General features: G+C 39.2%; 1 long non-coding RNA gene across 1 annotated transcript in view; it reads right to left on the bottom strand.

Annotated features, from left to right (window-relative positions):
- LOC144250795 (uncharacterized) overlaps positions 1 to 18,814 on the bottom strand; it is a 48,343-nt gene that overhangs the window by 954 nt on the left and 28,575 nt on the right. Inside the window, exon 2 of the long non-coding RNA XR_013342567.1 lies at positions 590 to 683. This is a non-coding gene — a long non-coding RNA (uncharacterized LOC144250795). The remainder of the gene's footprint in view (positions 1 to 589; positions 684 to 18,814) is intronic.

Below are 18,814 nucleotides of genomic sequence, written 5' to 3' on the forward strand. Positions count from 1 at the left end.
TAAACCAAGAGAGATAATTTACTTGAAAGATAGACAGCCTCAGCTGGGCATGGGAGTGCACACCTGTAATCCTAGCGGTCTGGAGGCTGAAACAGGAGGATCTCAAATTCAAAGCCAGCCCCAGCAATTTAGCAAGGCCCTGAGCAATTTACCAAGATCCTCTCTCCAAATAAAACATAAAAAAGAGCTGGGGATATGGCTCAAAAGCCTTTAGGTGAGCACTACTGATGTAATCTGACACAGCTAAAAAACACATTTTTGTGTGTATGGTGCAGGAGATTGAACCCATGGCCTTGTGCATGCAAAGCAAGCACTCTGCCAACCCCAGCCCTAAAAAACACATTTTGATGATGTAATTTTTAAAAGAAAAGCTAGTTGAAAACAAAATTATGCCAGTTTGAGGGTTTTGGTCATCAAAGAAAGCATAGAAGAAATTGTCTAAAAATCTGAGTTAGGCACTACTCAAGAAATGGGATAGCTATGCTCTGATCAATAAAACAAATACACAAGGGAACAAATACTCTAGTTAATATTGGGGAGACGGATAATTAGAGCAATCATAGCAAATGGTATTATGCAACTAACTTACCTTGTCTTGATTCTATGGTACCAATAATCTTCAGATTGTAATTTGGCTTCCCATGAAGACCCTCCCACAGGGAAAAACTTTGCTATTTTCAAATCTGTGTAAACAAATATGTTTGTCTTTATAAAAAACTGGCCTTCTGATTTATATATCAATCTCTTGTGAAAGTCCTTAGTGTGAATCCACATTCCCAGCATCAATCAACTCTGTGACATTTACAATATTGAGTTTATGAACATACAAAAAAGCCCAGACCCCAAGCTGTCAGGTTTCTTACCAAATATCCTTCCTTTCCTGGCAATACTCACATTACCCTGGGAGCCTGTCATTTAATAACAAATACATTATAAACAGATATTGTTACAGTTTGAGATGAGTGAAAGTAGATAATATGCTTTAGATTATATACAGTGCTCCTTGACTTACAATGGGATTATGACCCCTAAAACCTGTTCATCATTATTTATCATAATGTATCATTAAATTGAAAATGCATTTGACACACCTAACAAACTTCATAACTTACTAACACAGAACTTGGTGGAGTATGGATTATTTCCTTATACCCCTTATCACATGGCTGACTGGAAGCTGCACCTGGCTCACCAGCATTGCCCATCATAGCTACAAACTATCATACTGCATATCACTAGCCTGGGAAAAGATGAAATTCAAAATTAGGTTTCCTACTGTATATGTATTTTTTTGCCCTGTTATAAAGTAAAAAAAAAAAAATTTAAAGCTGAAACATTATAAGTCAAAGACTGTCTGTATATGCTAACACTATATGTAATAAGTATATATTCCACTAGTAAATAAAAGTTAATTTTATGGACCCAGAAATTAATAACACCTGGATGGTCCTCCTAGTTTCTTGAGGTTATTGTTTCTGAAACCTACTAATTTTAGACTTATTAAAAAGTATTGAGGGGGCTGGAGTTGTGGCTCAGCTCTAGGCTGGGGTGTAGTTCAGAGGTAGAGCACTTGCTTAGCCAGGTGCAAGGCCCTGGGTTCCATCTCTAGCACCAAACAAAGAAACCAAAAAAAGAAAAAAAGAGAGAGAAGAAAAGAGGGGGAAAAAAAGAAAATTTAAAGTTGAGTCTAATTGTAATCCCTGTATCATTTGGAATCTTCACTTGTTCCTCATTGCTTACATCAAAGATTATTTCCCTGCCTGGTATAGTGGTACACCCCTGTAATCCTAGCTGCTCAGGAGGCTGAAGCAGAAGGATCATAAGTTCAAAGACAGCCTCAGCAGTTTAGAGAGGCCCTAAGCAACTTAGCGAGACACTGTCTCTTAAAAAAATATATGGCTGGGGTTGTGGCTTAGCAGTAGAGTGCTCACCTAGCACATGTGAGGCCCTGGGTTTGATTCTCAGCACCACATAAAAATTAATAAATAAAGGTACTGAGTCCAACTACAACTAAAAAATAAATATTTAAAATAAAGTATGGGGTGGCTGAGGTTGTGGTTCAGCAGTAGATTACTCATCTGGCATGTGTGAGGTCCTGGGTTTGATCCTCAGCACCACATAAAAATAAATAAAATAAAAGTATTGTGTCCAACTACAACTAAAAAAATAAACATTTAGAAAAAAAAAAGTATGGGGGGCTGGGGTTGTGGCTCATAGGTAGAGCACTTGCCTAGCATGCATGATGCACTGGGTTCAATCCTCAGCACCATATAAATTAAAAAATAAAGATATTGTATCCACCTATAACCAAAAAATAAATATTTTTAAAGTATGGGTGCTGGGGTATAGCTCAGTTGGTAGAGTGCTTGCCTTGCATGCACAAGGCCCTGGGTTCAATTCCCAGCACACACACACAAAAGTATGATGAAAATTTGTACTGCTAGAAATAATAGCTAACTTAATTCCATAAAATTATACATAGCTAGGGATGTAGCTCAGTGGCAGAGTACTTGCCTAGCACGCACCCTGAGTTGGGTCCCTAGGTTCCGATTTGGATTCCCAGCACACAAAAAAAATTATCTAAATTATAAAAAATGTAATACACTCTTGATGTTTACAGAATCTAATATGAATTATGAGAAATGCCCAGTTAGGTCCTTAATATTAATGAGATATTCAGATCTATATGTGTACATAAGTATGTTCATTCATGATCCACCTACACAGATACATTACCAGTGCCCACTTTTCACTTCAATGAATTTCTAGATATTGTGTTGTAAATGGTATAACTTTAAAGTGGATTATTTTTCCAAGATAATTATTGGGGCTTTGCTCCCAGAAAAGATTCAACTTTAAGTAAAATCATGACTACAACAAACCATGTCATAAAATAAATAAATGTCTTCACAAATTAAAAATGAACTTCATGTATTCATGTAATAAATAGTTATAAAGGACCTTTATGTCCTAGACATACACATTCTTTATCCTTCTTTTGTGCATAAATGTTTTGTGCAACTTATAAGGGCCCCCAATGCACATGTAGCACAAGATCCAGAAACCCCAAGTCTATCATACACTTTACTAAAAGAAGTAACCCAGGTATAAGAAACATTAAATGTTTAACAATTGTGTTTATCTTCTTGGGATTTTGAAAGTTTGACACAAGGCTTTAAAATGCTGCCTAGGGAAGTTTGCAGTAGGTCTCTTTTTCTTTTTTATAAACTTCTTGAGCACTAAGCATGGCACCCAAACCCCTTAGAGAGTGCATGGAAAAAAGGTTTCTCTAGGAGCTGGGCCACAGCTTTGAACACTGGAGTAGCTTCATTCACTGCAAGAAAGATTTGGGCCACTACCAGATCCCTGCTGGGCCTCACATCTCTCAGAATCTACAGCTTGTGAAGTCTTTGAATAGGCTCACATTTCCCACAAATTGCCTCTCAGCCTAACACTTTAGAGGTAGCTGCAGCCTGGCTTTAGATCCACTATCACTGCAAAACATACCTGAGAATCAAACCACTCCCCACCCCCACCCCCAAAAATCAGTCTCAGAGCAAAGATGAGAAAATGCATTGGTCTGTCCAATTGCCTGGCTCCTTTCACACCAACAAAACAGCTGCTCCCAACTCCAATCCCAAATATAGCTAAAATCTGGGACCTAAGACCCTCTTTTTATCAAAAGACTATCAAGATTAACCATCTAGACCAAGTTAGTAATAAGCCAAACCCACTATCCCTGTTTTCCTCTATTATTGCCAAGCAAGTAAATATCCAGTTTGACTTATTTGTTTTGTGACCACGGGTAACTTATTTAAACATTGTCTGTATTCTCAACTGTACTCTACTCTACTTCATGAGGTTGTTATGAGAACTAAAGATAATCCATGCAAAATACTGTTAAATTGTTATTTTTATCAAGATGGGGAGATGATACCTCTCTAAATTCATGGTTGCTGGCCTCAACTGAACCTTTCATTTATCTGGAGATACATATCATGTTTTTAGCTCACTTTCTCATTCTCCCCAGTGACACTCCCCAAGCTTCTCCATTCTTCTCAAAACTCCAATTCCTGCCAGGTGTGTTGGCTCATGCCTGTAATCACAGAAGCTCAGGAGGCTGAGGCAGGAGGACCACAAGTTCAAAGCCAGCCTCAGCAATTTAGCGAGACCCTGTGACTTAGTGAGACCCTGTCTTAAAATAAAAAATAAAATGGGCTGGGGATGTGGCTCAGTGGTTAAGTGCCCATGAGTTTAATCTCTGATACCAAAAAAAAAAAACCTCCAATTCCTGGACAGCCCTAAATTATGGACACTCTAAAAATAAGATAGAAGTCTCTTGATAGACAACCACTTCCTACTACCAAACTAGAAATATTTTCACAGCCACTCTTTCCTACTGTTAAAAAGAAAGATATCACTTTTCCAATCTAGGTCTAACTCCTCCAGCTGCATTCCAAATACCAACCAAGTATGGGTCTCTCAATAACCTTACTTAACCTATTATTATCTCTTTTATATTTTAAACTTCTCCCTCTCTATGGGCTTCAGCTTTTTCAAAGGAAACGCTTGATGATTTTCACATTATGTAATGTTCAAACAACAAAGAAGTATACTAACAATAATAATAGCTAATGTTTATGGAGTACTTACCCTAAGCCAGGCACTGTTGCAAATTCTTTCATATATTAACTCACTTAATTCTCAAAGTGATGTAAAGTCGATGCTAGTTAGTATATCCACTTTATAGATGAAGAAACTGAGGGAGATTAAGTAACTTGGCCCAAGATTACCCAGTTATGTAGTACAAGAATCTGACTTTGAAACCAAATACTTACAACTTTCTCCTCTCTACATTACAACACTTAGTGCATTGATGCAGGCCTATAATCCCAGTGACATGGGAGGCTGAGGCAGGAGGATTGCAAGTTTGAGGCTAGCCTTGGCAACTTAGGGATACCCTCAGCAATTTAGAAAGATGCTGTCTCAAAACAAAAATAAGAAGGGCTGGGGATGTAGCTCAGCAGTAAAGTGCACCTGGGTTCAATCCACAGTTAAAAAAAAATTACAACATGTAATCCCCACCTCTTCCTTCTATGCCCTGCTCTTCTATTCCTCATCAGCTCTTCCCTTCCAACCCCATAGGTAATCAATGATAGTTTTATGTATAACCTTCCAGAAACTTTTTGGTGCATCTACATATATATTATACATATTTGATTTTAAAAAAACATAAATTAGCAGGGCACAGTGACACATTCCTGTAATCCCAGCTATTCAAGAGGCTGAGGCAGGAGGATCACGAGTTCAAAGCCAGCCTCAGCAACAGTAAGGCACTAAGCAACTCAGTGAGACCCTGACTCTAAATAAAATACAAAATAGGGCTGGGGATGTGGCTCAGTGGTCAAGTGCCCCTGAGTTCAATCCCTGGTACCCTAAAAAATAAATAAATAAATTGGATCATACTATGCATGCTATTTTCCTTTTGCTTTTTTTCACCTCATGGGTGAAATTCATATTGGAGATCTTTTTGTGTCATATAAGAAATGGAGAGAGAGAGAGAGAGAAAGAGAGAAAGAGAAATAGGAAAGTGATAGCTTTTGAGGGCTACAGCACACCACAATTTATTTAACCATTCCTCCTCAATCAGAAATCATTTTGTCACCTATGGGTAGATTGATGGGTAGAGTAGAGCCATGGAATTTCAGTGCTCCTCAGACTTTTGACTAGCCTCCCATCATCAGGTATCAGAGCCCTGTGCTCTAACACCTATCTTACTTTAGAAGTTCTCAATTGCATCAACAGAGGATTCATTTGGGACCCCATATATAGCCCTTCCCCTGGAAGAAGTCAAGAGCAGAATAATACACTGAGACTAAAACCACAGTTCCTTGTTATTCTGTCAACAGCAGTCAAGAGGGGGCCCATGCATCTCAAGTAAAAGCTCAGAGTGGAGAAATATCAAGCTTCCTTAAACCTTTACTTCTATCAACAAGAATCAAGGAGGACCCCAGGTGCCCACTCCTCCCTATTACCTGACTATCACTACCTCAAGTCCACAAGGGACTATTCTCATTAGAACATTTGTCCATTTATGTCAGACACTATAAGAAGCCCCAGACTCTTAAGCCAACCCTCAAATGGAGATTAATCTCCATTTGGCTTTGTACATTGGCCATTTTGACCCCATCTCTCAGGTTTCCCCAACTAATGAAGCCTTTCCATCATACCTCCTGGAACTCTGGACCTTCTATATTCTTAGCCTCCTTTCTGTGCGCTCTCTTCTTCATCTTCTGATTTTAAAGGAAATCTGGATCTTCTGTGAAAACATTTCTTTCCCTACAGACCTCACATAATGGCTGTTTATCCTCCCACAGGGTGAGTTGGTTGTCCAACTTGTTCCTTATCACATTTCTAGACCACTCCCCTCCCTAAACTTCCCTGTTCTGAATTTCATAACACAGATTATATAGTATCCATCCACTGCCACTCATTGCTGCTGTCATCTTATGGTCTCTGGATTATTCCCCTTCATTGCTCAATTTTAACTCTAGGATATAGTCACCCCAATAAAATACTATTATAAATTCTGAATCTTTCAATATGCGTTTGCTTGATCCTTCCAACACCCTTTTCTTTTTTTATAATTGATTTTATTTTTTAAATACATGTCAGTGGAATGCATTACAATTCTTATTTCACATATAGAGCACAATTTTTCATATCTTTGTATATAGAGTATATTCACACTGATTCATGTTTTTATACATATACTTTGGGGGGTTTTTTTGCATTATAATTTTATTACACACATATACCACCAAAGTACATGTATGAAGTCACGAATTGGGTGTCAACATACTTTATATACAAACAGGGATATGAAAAAATTGTGGTATATTATGTCCAACACGCTTTTCTCTTAGTTCCTCAAACTCCATTTTCCCAATGATCTTGCTTGCCCTCTACCTTATCTCAGCCACTCTCTTCCTTGGTCATACCCTAGTCTTTGTCTTCAGCAGTAATTGAAACCCCATTGTTATCTCATTTTCATGTAGGCTATTCTGTTTTTTAAAAATTTATTTATACATAACAGTGGAATGCATTATAATTCTTATGCTATTCTGTCGTTGTTGAGATAAGGCATCAGACATTGCCTGTGCTGGCCTCAAATTCCTGGCCTCAAGCAATCCTCATGCCTCAGCCTCTCCAGTAGCAGGAAGTACAGATGAGTGTTGCCACACAGTGCTCATATTTCACATTCCGCACCACCTCCTTTCTTTATATCTCATTCCCTGTATACCCTAATGCCAACACTCTTTTTACACCACACTTAAAGCTCTAATCCATTGATCCTACCAACTGTCCACTGTCTCTCACTCTTCTCACCCTCTGAGTTCCCTCCTTACCCAGCTTGTATTCCGTAGTCAATCCTTGTAAACACTTCATTCCATATAGCCTCAATTCCCTTACTTCCTTCACTGTCATATACTCACACAGCAAAACCTTGACCTGAGTTGAACCCAATCTTTCTGCCTTTATCCATTTTCTGTCACTGTAACAAAATACTTGAAACTAGATAATGTATAACAATTAGAAGTTTATTTGGCCCACAATTCTGAATGCTGAGAAGTCCAATATCAAGGTGTCATCATCTGGGGAGGACCTCCCTGCTGCATCATGGCATCAACATATGACTTTGGACATTGTTTCCAACACATGAATTTCATGGGACATTGCCTGCTATGATTTAAACACATCTGCCAAATTTCATATATTGGAATTTTAATCCCCAGAGTCAAATATGATAATGGTACTTGGATATGGACACTGAGGAAGGTAATTAGGATGAGATAAGGTCATGAGAGTGGCACACCCATGATGACATTTGTGGTTTTATAGGAGGAGGAAGAGAGGTCCAATTTAGCCAGCTTGCTCTGTCTCACCATGGGATGCTCTCGGCCATGACATACATGACACAGTGGGAAGTCTCTCACCAGATGCCAAGCACCATGCTCTTAGAATTCCAGAATGATGAGTTAAATAAACCACTTTTCTTTATAAATCATACAGTCTGTGGTCTTCAGTTACAGCAACAAAAAATGGACTAAGACATGTCTAAACCATAGCATCTGCCTACTCGATTCTCTCTCTCTCTCTCTCTCTCTCTCTCTCTCTCTCTCTCTCTCTCTCTCTCTCTGTGCTGGGGATTGAACCAGGGCCTGTGCATGTGAGGCAAGCACTCTACCAACTCAGCTATATCCCCAGACCATCTTTTTTTATATGTATTTTTTTAATTGTAGGTGAACACAATACTTTCATTTTCTTTTTATGTGGTACTGAGGATCGAACCCAGTGCCTCTCATATGCCAGGCAAGAGCTCTACCACTGAGCCACATCTCCAAACCTTGTATTCTATTATATCTTGTTCCAGACTGCTGAATGTGGCTGGAGAAAAACCCAGAAACAACTTGACTGGCTTCATTTTAAATTCATGAATGCTAATCTTAAATGGAGCCCTTAATGCTTCCTGGTAATCATGTTATATATTCCCAGACTAGTGCTTCCCAATACAACTTTATGAAATGATGAAAATATTCTATAATGTGTGCCATTCAAAATGGTAGCCATTAGCACATATGGGCTACTTATATTTACATTTAAATAATTGAGTGGAAATTTTAAGTGAGTTCCTTAGACATATTAGCCACAATTCAAGAGTCCAGTAGTCACATGTGGCTAATGCTTAAGTGTTGTGCCTCCCAGCACCAGCAATCCTTTGATCCCTACACAAACATCCAGTCCATTGATCTTATCGACTTGAAAGAAATTCATTTGGCCCACATTTCTGGAATTCTGAAGTTTTGTGTTTTTTTTTTTTTTTTTTTTTTTTAATGTGGTGCTGGTGAATGAAACCTGGTGCCTCATGTTTGCTAGGTAAGCACTCTACCACTGAGCCACAACCCCAGCCCAAGGATTTTTAAAAATATTTTTTTTAGTTGTCAATTGACCTTTATTTTATTTGCTTATATGTGGTGCTGAGAATTGAACTCAGTGCCTCAGTGCCTCACACATGCTAGGCAAGCACTCTACCACTGAGCCACAACCCCAGCCTAGCCCAAGGATTTTTTTGAAGTTTGATGTCAAGGTGCTAGCATTTGGTTAGGTCCTCCCTGCTTCATCCCAGCATGTATATTATAACCCACATAAATAGCATAGGCACTTTCTCACTCCTCTAGCACATTATTTCTCTTCTAACCCCCAACATCTTCTAAAGACTCCCACTCCATCTACCCACTTACACCAGCATCTGTACCCATATACTCTGTCTTCTCTACAGTTGCTATGAATAACTGTTTCTCACGGTATGATCTGATCAAGAGGTCTTCCTGTTTCCAACTACATATGTAGAGGTTTGTGTTTATCTTAGTCTATTTGTGCTGCTATAACAAAATATCTGAGACTAAGAAGTTTATAAATAATAGAAATCTATTTCTCACAGTTCTGAAAGTTTAGAAGTCTAAGACCAGTGTGTCAGTGGGTTCAGTGTCTGGTGAAGCCTATTCCTCATAGATGAGGACATAAGTGTCCTCAACCTGCAGAATAGATGGAAAAGTGAAAATAGGCCTTCCCTCCACCAAGCCCTTTGATAAAGGCACCTAATCCTAGCTAGGCAGGGTAGCACATGCCTGTAATCCCAGCACCTTGGGAGGCTGAGGCAGGAGGATCACAACTTAGTGAGACCCTGTCTCAAAATAAAAAGTAAAAGGAGATGGTGTATAGCTCAGTGGTAAAGCACCTCTGGGTTCAATCCCCAGTACCAATAATAATAACAATGACATATCATCTTTCATACATTTGATTCAAGTGAGTTATGAACTCCCATTTTTACCCCAAATACAAATTGCAGAATCACATCAGTTACACATTACAATTTTTACATGATGCCATATTAGTGACTGTTGTATTCTGCTGCCTTTCCTATCCCCTACTATCCCCCCTCCCCTCCCCTCCCATCTTCCCTCTCTACCTCATCTGCTGTTGTTCAATTCTCTCCCTTGTTTCCCCCCCTTTCCCCTCACAACCTCTTATACATAATTTTGTGCAACATTGAGGGTCTCCTACCATTTCCATATGTTTTCCCTTCTCTCTCCCTTTCTCTCCCCCCACTCGTCTCTGTTTAATGTTAATCTTTTCTTCCTGCTCTTCCTCCCTGTTCTGTTCTTAGTTGCTCTCTTTATATCAAGCTTTGTAATGTTTTGAACAACCAATAAAAAAAAAATGTTTGAATCAGTTCCACTCTCCCATCCCTGGGGAAAGGGAGAATACTGGTAGACTGAGTTAATACCATGTATACTGGAACAGTAACTCTGCTTTAGACATGTTCAAGCCTTGCCTTATATACTTCTTCATCTGCCTGTCCATGTGTATTCTTTGTAATATCCTTTATAAGAAGACATTAAGCACAAGTAAGTGATTTGCTGAAGATTGTGACCCACTCTAGCAAGTAATGAAACCCGAAGAGGAGATTGTAGAAACCTCTTATGTTCAGCTTGTTGGTCAGAAGCACAGGTAATAATCTGGACATAGGACTAGCACCTTAAGTCAGAGACAGTCTTATGGATCTGAAACATTAAACTGTGGGTCTGCACTAACTTCAGGAGTATTCCATCAAAATTAAATTGAATTTAAAAATTATAAATACCCAACTGGTATCAGAGAATTTGCTGGTATTGGAAAAATCCACACACTTCTGGTGATAGAAGTAAAGGTGTTCTGAATGCTTATAATTATGATATCTAGATGGAGAAGCATGTTTACCTATATATAATGTACTTTTTCATCTTAAAACTCTTTTTATTTAAAGTTTATAAAAAAATAATAATAACAATGATAATAATAATAATACCTAATCCTATTTTTAATTTTTAAATTATTTTTAATTTTTTTATCTGTTCTAATTAGTTATAAATGACTGTAAAATGCATCTTGACACATCACCTAATCCTATCAATGAAGTCATAGCCCTTATGATTCAATCACCTCCTAGAGGACATGCCTATTAATATTATTGCATTGGGGATTAAATTTCAATATGAAGGATTTTGTTGTTGTTGTTGTAGATAGATACAGTAACTTATTTTATTTGTTTGTTTGTTTGTTTAGTTGTAGATGGACACAATATCTTTATTTATTTTTATGTGGTGCTGAGGATTGAACCCAGTGCCTCACACGTGTGAGACGGGCACTCTACCACTGAACCATAACCCCAGCCCTTAACATAAAGTTTTGAGGGGATTAACAACATTGAAACCATCATATATGTCATTCACACTTCTATCTAAAGTAATCCCTTCAGTTTATAGAAAACAACATATTGTGACAGGTTGAATAAAGAAAATATAAAAATTCAGCTTCTATTAAGTCAGATATTAAAAATATCTGCAAAACTGAGACAATGCCCCTCTACTCAACAGGTTTGTTTTATTTTGGAATTATTTTTTCATTAAAATGTATTGTTTATCTTAACATTTAATAGTTTATCACTGCTGTTTTGGAATTGCATTAGTCCATTTTCTGTTGCTAATAACACAATACCACAGACTGGTAAGTTTTAAAGAAAGGAGGTTTATTTTGGCTCACAGTTCTAGAGGTCCAAGGATTGAGGGGCTGCATCTGATAAAGGTCTTTTGGATAGTAGAGTCCCAAAGACAGGGTAGGACATCACATGGCAAGAGACAGGGAGTGTGTGTGTCTGTTTGTCTTCTGGTCTCTCTTATAAAGCTTTGGGTATTCAATCATGGGGGCTCCACCTTAATCACTTCCAAAAATCCCACCTCTAAACACCATAAAGTCAGATTAAGTTTCCACCTGGCTTAATTTAATAAACTTGTTAAGAATATTTTGAGGGCTGGGGATGTGGCTTAAGCGGTAGCGTGCTCGCCTGGCATGCGTGAGGCCCGGGTTCGATCCTCAGCACCACATACAAAGAAAGATGTTGTGTCCACCGAAAACTAAAAAAATAAATATTAAAAAAATTCTCTCTCTCTCTCTCTCTCTCTCTCTCTCTCTCTCTCTCTCTCTCCCCCCTCTCTTAAAAAAAAAGAATATTTTGAGAGGGCTGGGGATATAGCTTAGCTAGTGTGCTTGCCTTGCACACACAAGGCCCTGGGTTCAATCCCCAGCACCACACACACACACACACACACACACACACACACACACACACACACTCAGTTTGACATTTGCAAAAAAAAATGAAAGTATTGTAGAGCTTGCACACACTGTACACCAAATTTCTCCTGTTATTAACATTGCTATGGTACATTTGTCCCTACTAATGAACCAATATTGATTATTCACTGAAGTCCATATTTTACTCAGGTTTCCTTAGTTATTTGCTGACTGTTCTTTTCTCTGCTCCAGGATCCCATGCAGGACATCACATTATATTTATTCATTGTGTCACTTTTGGCTACTTTTGGCTGTGAAAGTTTCTCAGACCTTTCTCATTTTTGATGACCCTGATAATTTTAGAATCTGTTGAGATGTTTTATAAAATTTGGGTTTGCCTGATGCCTTTTTGATGGACAGGGCTTATGGATTTATGGAAGGAAGACCAGGAAGGCAAAATCCCATTATTATTACATCATTTCAAGGGTACTTGTTATCCACATAATCTATCATGATGATATTAACCTTGTTTGTGAGCATTGACAACTGTTGCCAGGATTGTTTCTATAATGGGAAGCAGGGAACTTTAACAGAAGCGGTTACAACATTTTGTTTATTCATTCAACAAATAGTTATTGACTATGTACCATGTGCCAGGAACCTGAATACAATAATGAACAAATCAGGCAAATTAGGCCTGGCATGGTGATGTACACCTGTAATCCCAGCAACAAACAAAGCTGGAAGGAGGATTGCAAGTTCAAAACCAGCCTCGGCAACTTAGTGAGGCCCTAAGCAACTCAGGGAGACTGTCTCTAAATTAAAAAAAAAAAAAAGTGCTGTGATGTTGCTCAGTGGTTAAGAATCCCGGGTTCAATCCCTGGTACCAAAACACACACATATACACACACATACAAACAATGAAACTTTCTCTTTTTTATGTGTTGCTGAGGATTGAACGCAGGGACACTCTACATTCAACTACATACCCAGCCCTTTTAAATATTTTGAGACAGGGCCTTGCTAAATTGCTGAGGCCCAGGTTCGATCCTCAGCACCACATACCAACAAAGATGTTGTGTCCGCCGAGAACTAAAAAAATAAATATTTAAAAAATTCTCTCTCTCTCCTCTCTCACTCTCTCTTTAAAAAAAAAAAATTAAAAAAATATTTATTTTTTTTAGTTTTTGGCGGACACAACATCCTTGTTTGTATGTGGTGCTGAGGATTGAACCCGGGCCAGACGCATGCCAGGCAAGCGCGCTACCACTTGAGCCACATCCCCAGCCCTAACTTCCCATTCTTGTGGTTGTACCTGATGTGCAGTTACACTGGTTATATGTGAACACAGGAAACTTATGTTCAATTCATTCTACTGTCTTTCCTATTCCCATCCTTCTCCCTTCCCAATTTCTGTGCTTTTAAAAGAAGTGATTCCCTTTTGAAAATGTTCAATGGATATTTGCAAAACATGATTCTATGTATAAGGTAACTTCTTAATTTATATATGACATATGTGTATGTATTGTCAATTTTATTAAGTAGTGCTATGAATTGGTTTATTTACTTGCTTATTCATGTAACATGTTGATTTTTAGAGAAACATTTTACTTCAAATGTGCCAAAAAGTCTGTCTAGCTATCCTAATTCATATTATGGCAGATAACAATATATTTGGTCAACAATATCTTTTTTCATTCTATACTGTTTCAAAATTTCTCCATTTTCCTCAACGTACCCCTGCCCCACATTACATACTACTTTATACATAAAATGGAAGAGAAAGTGGGATTGGCCTCATCTACTTGTTGCTTTTTAAGTTTTCTCATCCTTATAGCAATGGAAGAGCTGTCTGAGACCAGTTTTCACACCTGGATTCCATACTTTTGATTTCTATACCCTTTTACTTTCTCAGAAATCATAACAGTGATTTATTTTCCCCTCCCCTTATGTCCCCTCCCCTCTCCTCTCTTCTCTTCTCCTCTTCCATTGGAGTCTAATTCCTCTTCTCTTCAGTCTGGGCTGCTCTTAGGGACTTGCTTAAACAAAATACAATAGAAGTGATATTCAGGGATTTATAAGACTTCATCATAAGAATCCTGATTAGCATCCACCTGGGCTTTTTGGAACACTCACTATGGTACCTTCAAGGCACAATATAATAACTCTCTGCTCAGAGTCTGTCATTCTGTGAGGAGACTTTAGCTAGCCAGATGGAGAAGCTGTCTGGAGAGAGATGTAACCAGTCTGCCCAGAACTGTTCTACCCAGCCTGGGACCCAGAAAAAAAGAAGCAGAAATGAGCCATCTTTTATATGCCATGTCTGAATTCCTGACCCAAATAATTGTGAGATATAATAAGAATAAATTGTTTCAAGTCCCTAGGTTTTGGGATTGTGTTATGCAGAACTAAGTAACATTACCATCCAAAAATGACCTTCAGGAACTGGTGGGTATAGCTCTGTGGTAAAGGTTCACCAGCATGTGCAAGGCCCTGGGATTGATCCCCCAGCCCTGCAAAATAACAGTAATAAAATGATCTTTATTTTGCGAAATTTAATAGACACATTTTAATCTTCATTTGTTTGACCTGTCGTAATTCTGCTACAATTAGCTATTCCCTTTTTTTGTAGCATTCTTGTCATGTGGCATATCTGATAATCCTAGTTTTCCCCATCTATCATTCTCTGGTTCTTCTTCACTTTTTTTTTTTTTTTTTTTTTTGGTAGTAGGGATTGAACCCAGGGGCACTTAACTACTGAGCTACATCCCAGCCATTTTTATATTTTATTCTGAGACAGAGTCTTGTTAAATTGCTTAGGGCCTTTCTAAATCACTGAGGCTGGCTTTGAATTAATGATCCTCCTGCCTCAGTCTCCCAGCCACTGGGATTATAGGCATGCACCACTGTGCCCTGCGCTCACTCTCCTTACTCAACAACTGAATGTTAACAGTCAATTTGATTATAGATTCTCCTCTCATTTTGTAATTTCTTTTTAGGAGATCTTACCCATGGCCTATTTTTTTTAAATACTGGGGATTGAACTCAGGGGTGCTCTACACTGAACTGCATCCCCAGCCTTTTTTGTGTGACAGGGTCCTGATAAATTGATGAGAGTCCTACCCATTGTCCAGGTTGGCTTTGAACTTGTGATCCTCCTAACTTGGCCTCTCCAGGCACTGAGATTATAGACATGTACCATTACACCCTCCATAACTCCAGCTTTTCCTGAGTTTTAGATATTTTTATCCAAATACCTGCTATATAACTTGTGATGGTTAATCTGAATTGTCAACTTGATTGTATTAAGAGATGCCTAAGATTAAGAGACTTCTGAGTGTGTCAATGGTTCCAGAAATGATTGGCATGTGGGAAAGCAAACTCAGGGGGAAAACCTGCTCTAAATGTAAACAGCACTGTCCAATAGGCTAGGGGCCTGCATGGTACAAAAGGTAGAAGAAGAGGAAGCCAATATAGATACGAGCAATATTCATTCAAGTGGGTGCTTCAATTGCTGCTGTGATCATTCAAGGACATTGGCTCCTTCACTCTTTCAAAGAACACTCTGACCAGCGATTCTCACATATTATGTGTACATATGCATATATATGTATGTATGTATATGTATGCATATGTGTGTATATACATGTAAATATCCTGTTGGTTCTGTACCAGGAGTGGTTCTAGAGAAACAGAATTGTAAGAATGGATTTTCATTTTCTCCCTTGCTTTTGTAATTTTTGGAATTCTCTCTCTAAATTGGTTGTGTCTAAAGTTTCTAAAGTCCTGCTGGTAGTAAGGAGAGCACTGATAATTGATGGTGTGAACTATTTAAAGGTATTTGTGAAAGGGTAAAGTTTCTAAGCTGCAAAGCCTGAGTTAAAATGTAAAGGACCAGGCATTGTAAAGCTGCTTCTAAGCTGCAAAGCCTGAGTAAAAATGTAAAGGACCAGGTATTGTTAAGTTCCTATGCTACACTCAAAACCTGAAATTCCTGTAGCTGTTAGGACAATTCCCGGGACTGCCCAGTAGATATTCCCCCTGACCATTTAGTTGTTTAATAACCTAGGACCCTGTGCAGCTTGGCACGTAGGCATCTCAGGGCCCAAACCAATCAGTTTGAATGTACCCCCCTTCTTAGGAGTGACCTATCACCCCCGCCCAACCTGTTCCCGCCAATGAATGGACTAATCATGTGTGAGAGTTGTTGTTCAATTTTCCCACGCCTCATGATGATTTGCTCTGATGTATGCAAAGCCCCTGCCCTTCCCAAAAAGTTACTTAAGCACTGCTCAACCCCTGCTCGGGGCTTTTTGGCCACTCTCCCTTCTTGAGTGAGCCTGGAGCCCCAGCGCGCTGGATTCTCAATAAACCCCCTTCTGCGGTTGCATGAGTTGGTCTCTTGGTGGTCTCTTCCTCTGACGACGTTCGCCAGATCCTTACATTTGCAAAGTAAATGCATTTCATGCTCCTAATTCACCACTTGTGAGAAGTAAGTTGTTTAGTGACTATGCATGATACTTTTGAATAGTTCTAGAAAACTAAGGAATATAATTGTTGCCAAAAGCTCAGTCCTTATCCCTGATGCTAATGTAATAACGAGTACACGGTTTTGAACCAAAAAAAAGGAAAAAGAAGAATTATTGTTCTGCTAGCAAAGGAGAAACAGGGGACTCCTGTCCCAAAGGCTGTGACTCTGCTCATCAGCAGGAACATGGGGCTTTTAAAGAGGTGACTCAAAGGCTACATTCCACGTGATCTGTTAGAGTTGTAATTCACATGTTAATTTGCTAAATAGTCATTTCTGAGATCTTCTTGTGCTATTCTCAAAGTATGGATTACTTCAGTCCCATGGTGGGTATTCTCAAAGATAGATAACTGCCTAGGATGGGGAAAAAAAGGTAATCCTGATTCTCCTGAGATTAGGGAGGAGCAAGGAGAGAGGAACAGAAAGAAACATGTTCATTTTACAAATAAATTGCTGTGGCAGAGCAGCAAGGGCTACATTCAAAGCATAAAGTGGACCACTGTTACATAATGATGTTGATTGGTTGCTTCTGGCTTCACTGGACAAAGAAACAAAGGAGAAGGAACAGTTCCAGATGCACATAACTAATCTAAAACTGCTCAGTGTGCTGTGAAGGAGAATTTATTTTCTCTAGCCATAGGGCTGAGGTTACCAAAAACCAAACACAGACCTTCATTTTGCAATTTGCTGAATTAGGATGCCAGCTTAACTCTCAGCCTGAGAGGGTACCTGCAGTTATAGAGTGAGGGCACTGCTTGGAAAAGAATGGGATCATGTAATTTGGGACGGAAATGTGTGGGAGGACCTCAGAGACTGCAGACATTAACTCCTACATTCAGATGAGTTTATTTTGCCTGAAAAAGTGGCCTTCCCACCTTAAAGGACACCCCACCCCCACCCTCTGAGAGTTAGCCCCTCAACCTGCCCCTGAGGGAACTAATGCTTCATTGCCCTTACAAACAGTTTGACCTTTCTTAATGAGGTTGCTGAGCATGACAATGCTGATACTCTTCAGGATCCACCCTTCCCATCCAAGTTTGCCTCTAGGCTATAACTAGGTGCAAGTCTAAGCAGGACCTTAAAGTGAGGTACTCAGTGTGACCTAGGAGGAGACTGCCCTACTCTCCAAAGGAACTTGGGTGAGTTTTCTAGTTTTCTAATTCATACCAGTAGAAGTCTTGGGGTACAGATGTGATAATGAATTTTAAGGGGTTGGGATAATGGTGGAAGAAACATAAAATTAGTGCAGGCTGAATTTATTAATATGACCCCATTCAGCAGAGATTCTGGATTTAATGTAACAGCTTGCAATGTAAAGAAAAAGGTATTAATATCCAGGTGTGGTGGTGCAAGCCTGTAATCCCAGCAGCTCAGGGCTGAGGCATGAGGAACTGGTGATCCTCCTGCTTCAACCTCATGAGCTGCTGGGATTACAGGCATGCAACACCGCACCTGGCCATCAATAGAGTTTTGGCCAAGATCCAATTCACGGTGTGTCCAGTGGGTCCCCCAACTCATCCTGTGGTTATTTTCCCAGTCCCAAAATGAATAATTGGGATAGATTTACTTAGCACTTGGCAGAATCCCCACACTGGTTTCCTAACCTGTAGAATGAGGCCTTTCATTTGGAAAAGCCAAATGAAATCCATTAGAGTTGGCTCTACTGATAGACCCAACCTGATCTTTTCTTAAAATCGGGAGCCATCTCGCCACAAAGCCATGAAAGGATAATTTTGGCTTTACTATAAATTACTGCAAATTCTGAACCTGCTTGGAATGCCTGCCCGTGCCTTGAACTCACCCATGCCTGGCTCTCTGACCAGATAGCAGCCCTCTCTGAAACTTTAGTGACACCTCATAAATATTGGCCTTCCCTGGCCAGATAACGACCCTCTCTGAGGCTCTAATGGTCCTCATAAATTCTGATGTTGGGGCCAGCAAAAAATGTAAACTAACATTAGTGTGATGCTTGTCAGAGTTCTGTTATCTGTAACTTTCTGGGCTATAAAGCTGGGCTGCAGGAAAGCTGCTGCAGCTGTCTTGTTTCCTGCAGTTTGGGGTGGGAGAGGCAGCCCAGCCGGTCGAAATAATAAGCTTGCTTTAATTTGATTG

Source organism: Urocitellus parryii, chromosome X (genome assembly GCF_045843805.1).
Source record: "Urocitellus parryii isolate mUroPar1 chromosome X, mUroPar1.hap1, whole genome shotgun sequence".
Classification (NCBI taxonomy): Eukaryota; Metazoa; Chordata; class Mammalia; order Rodentia; family Sciuridae; genus Urocitellus; species Urocitellus parryii.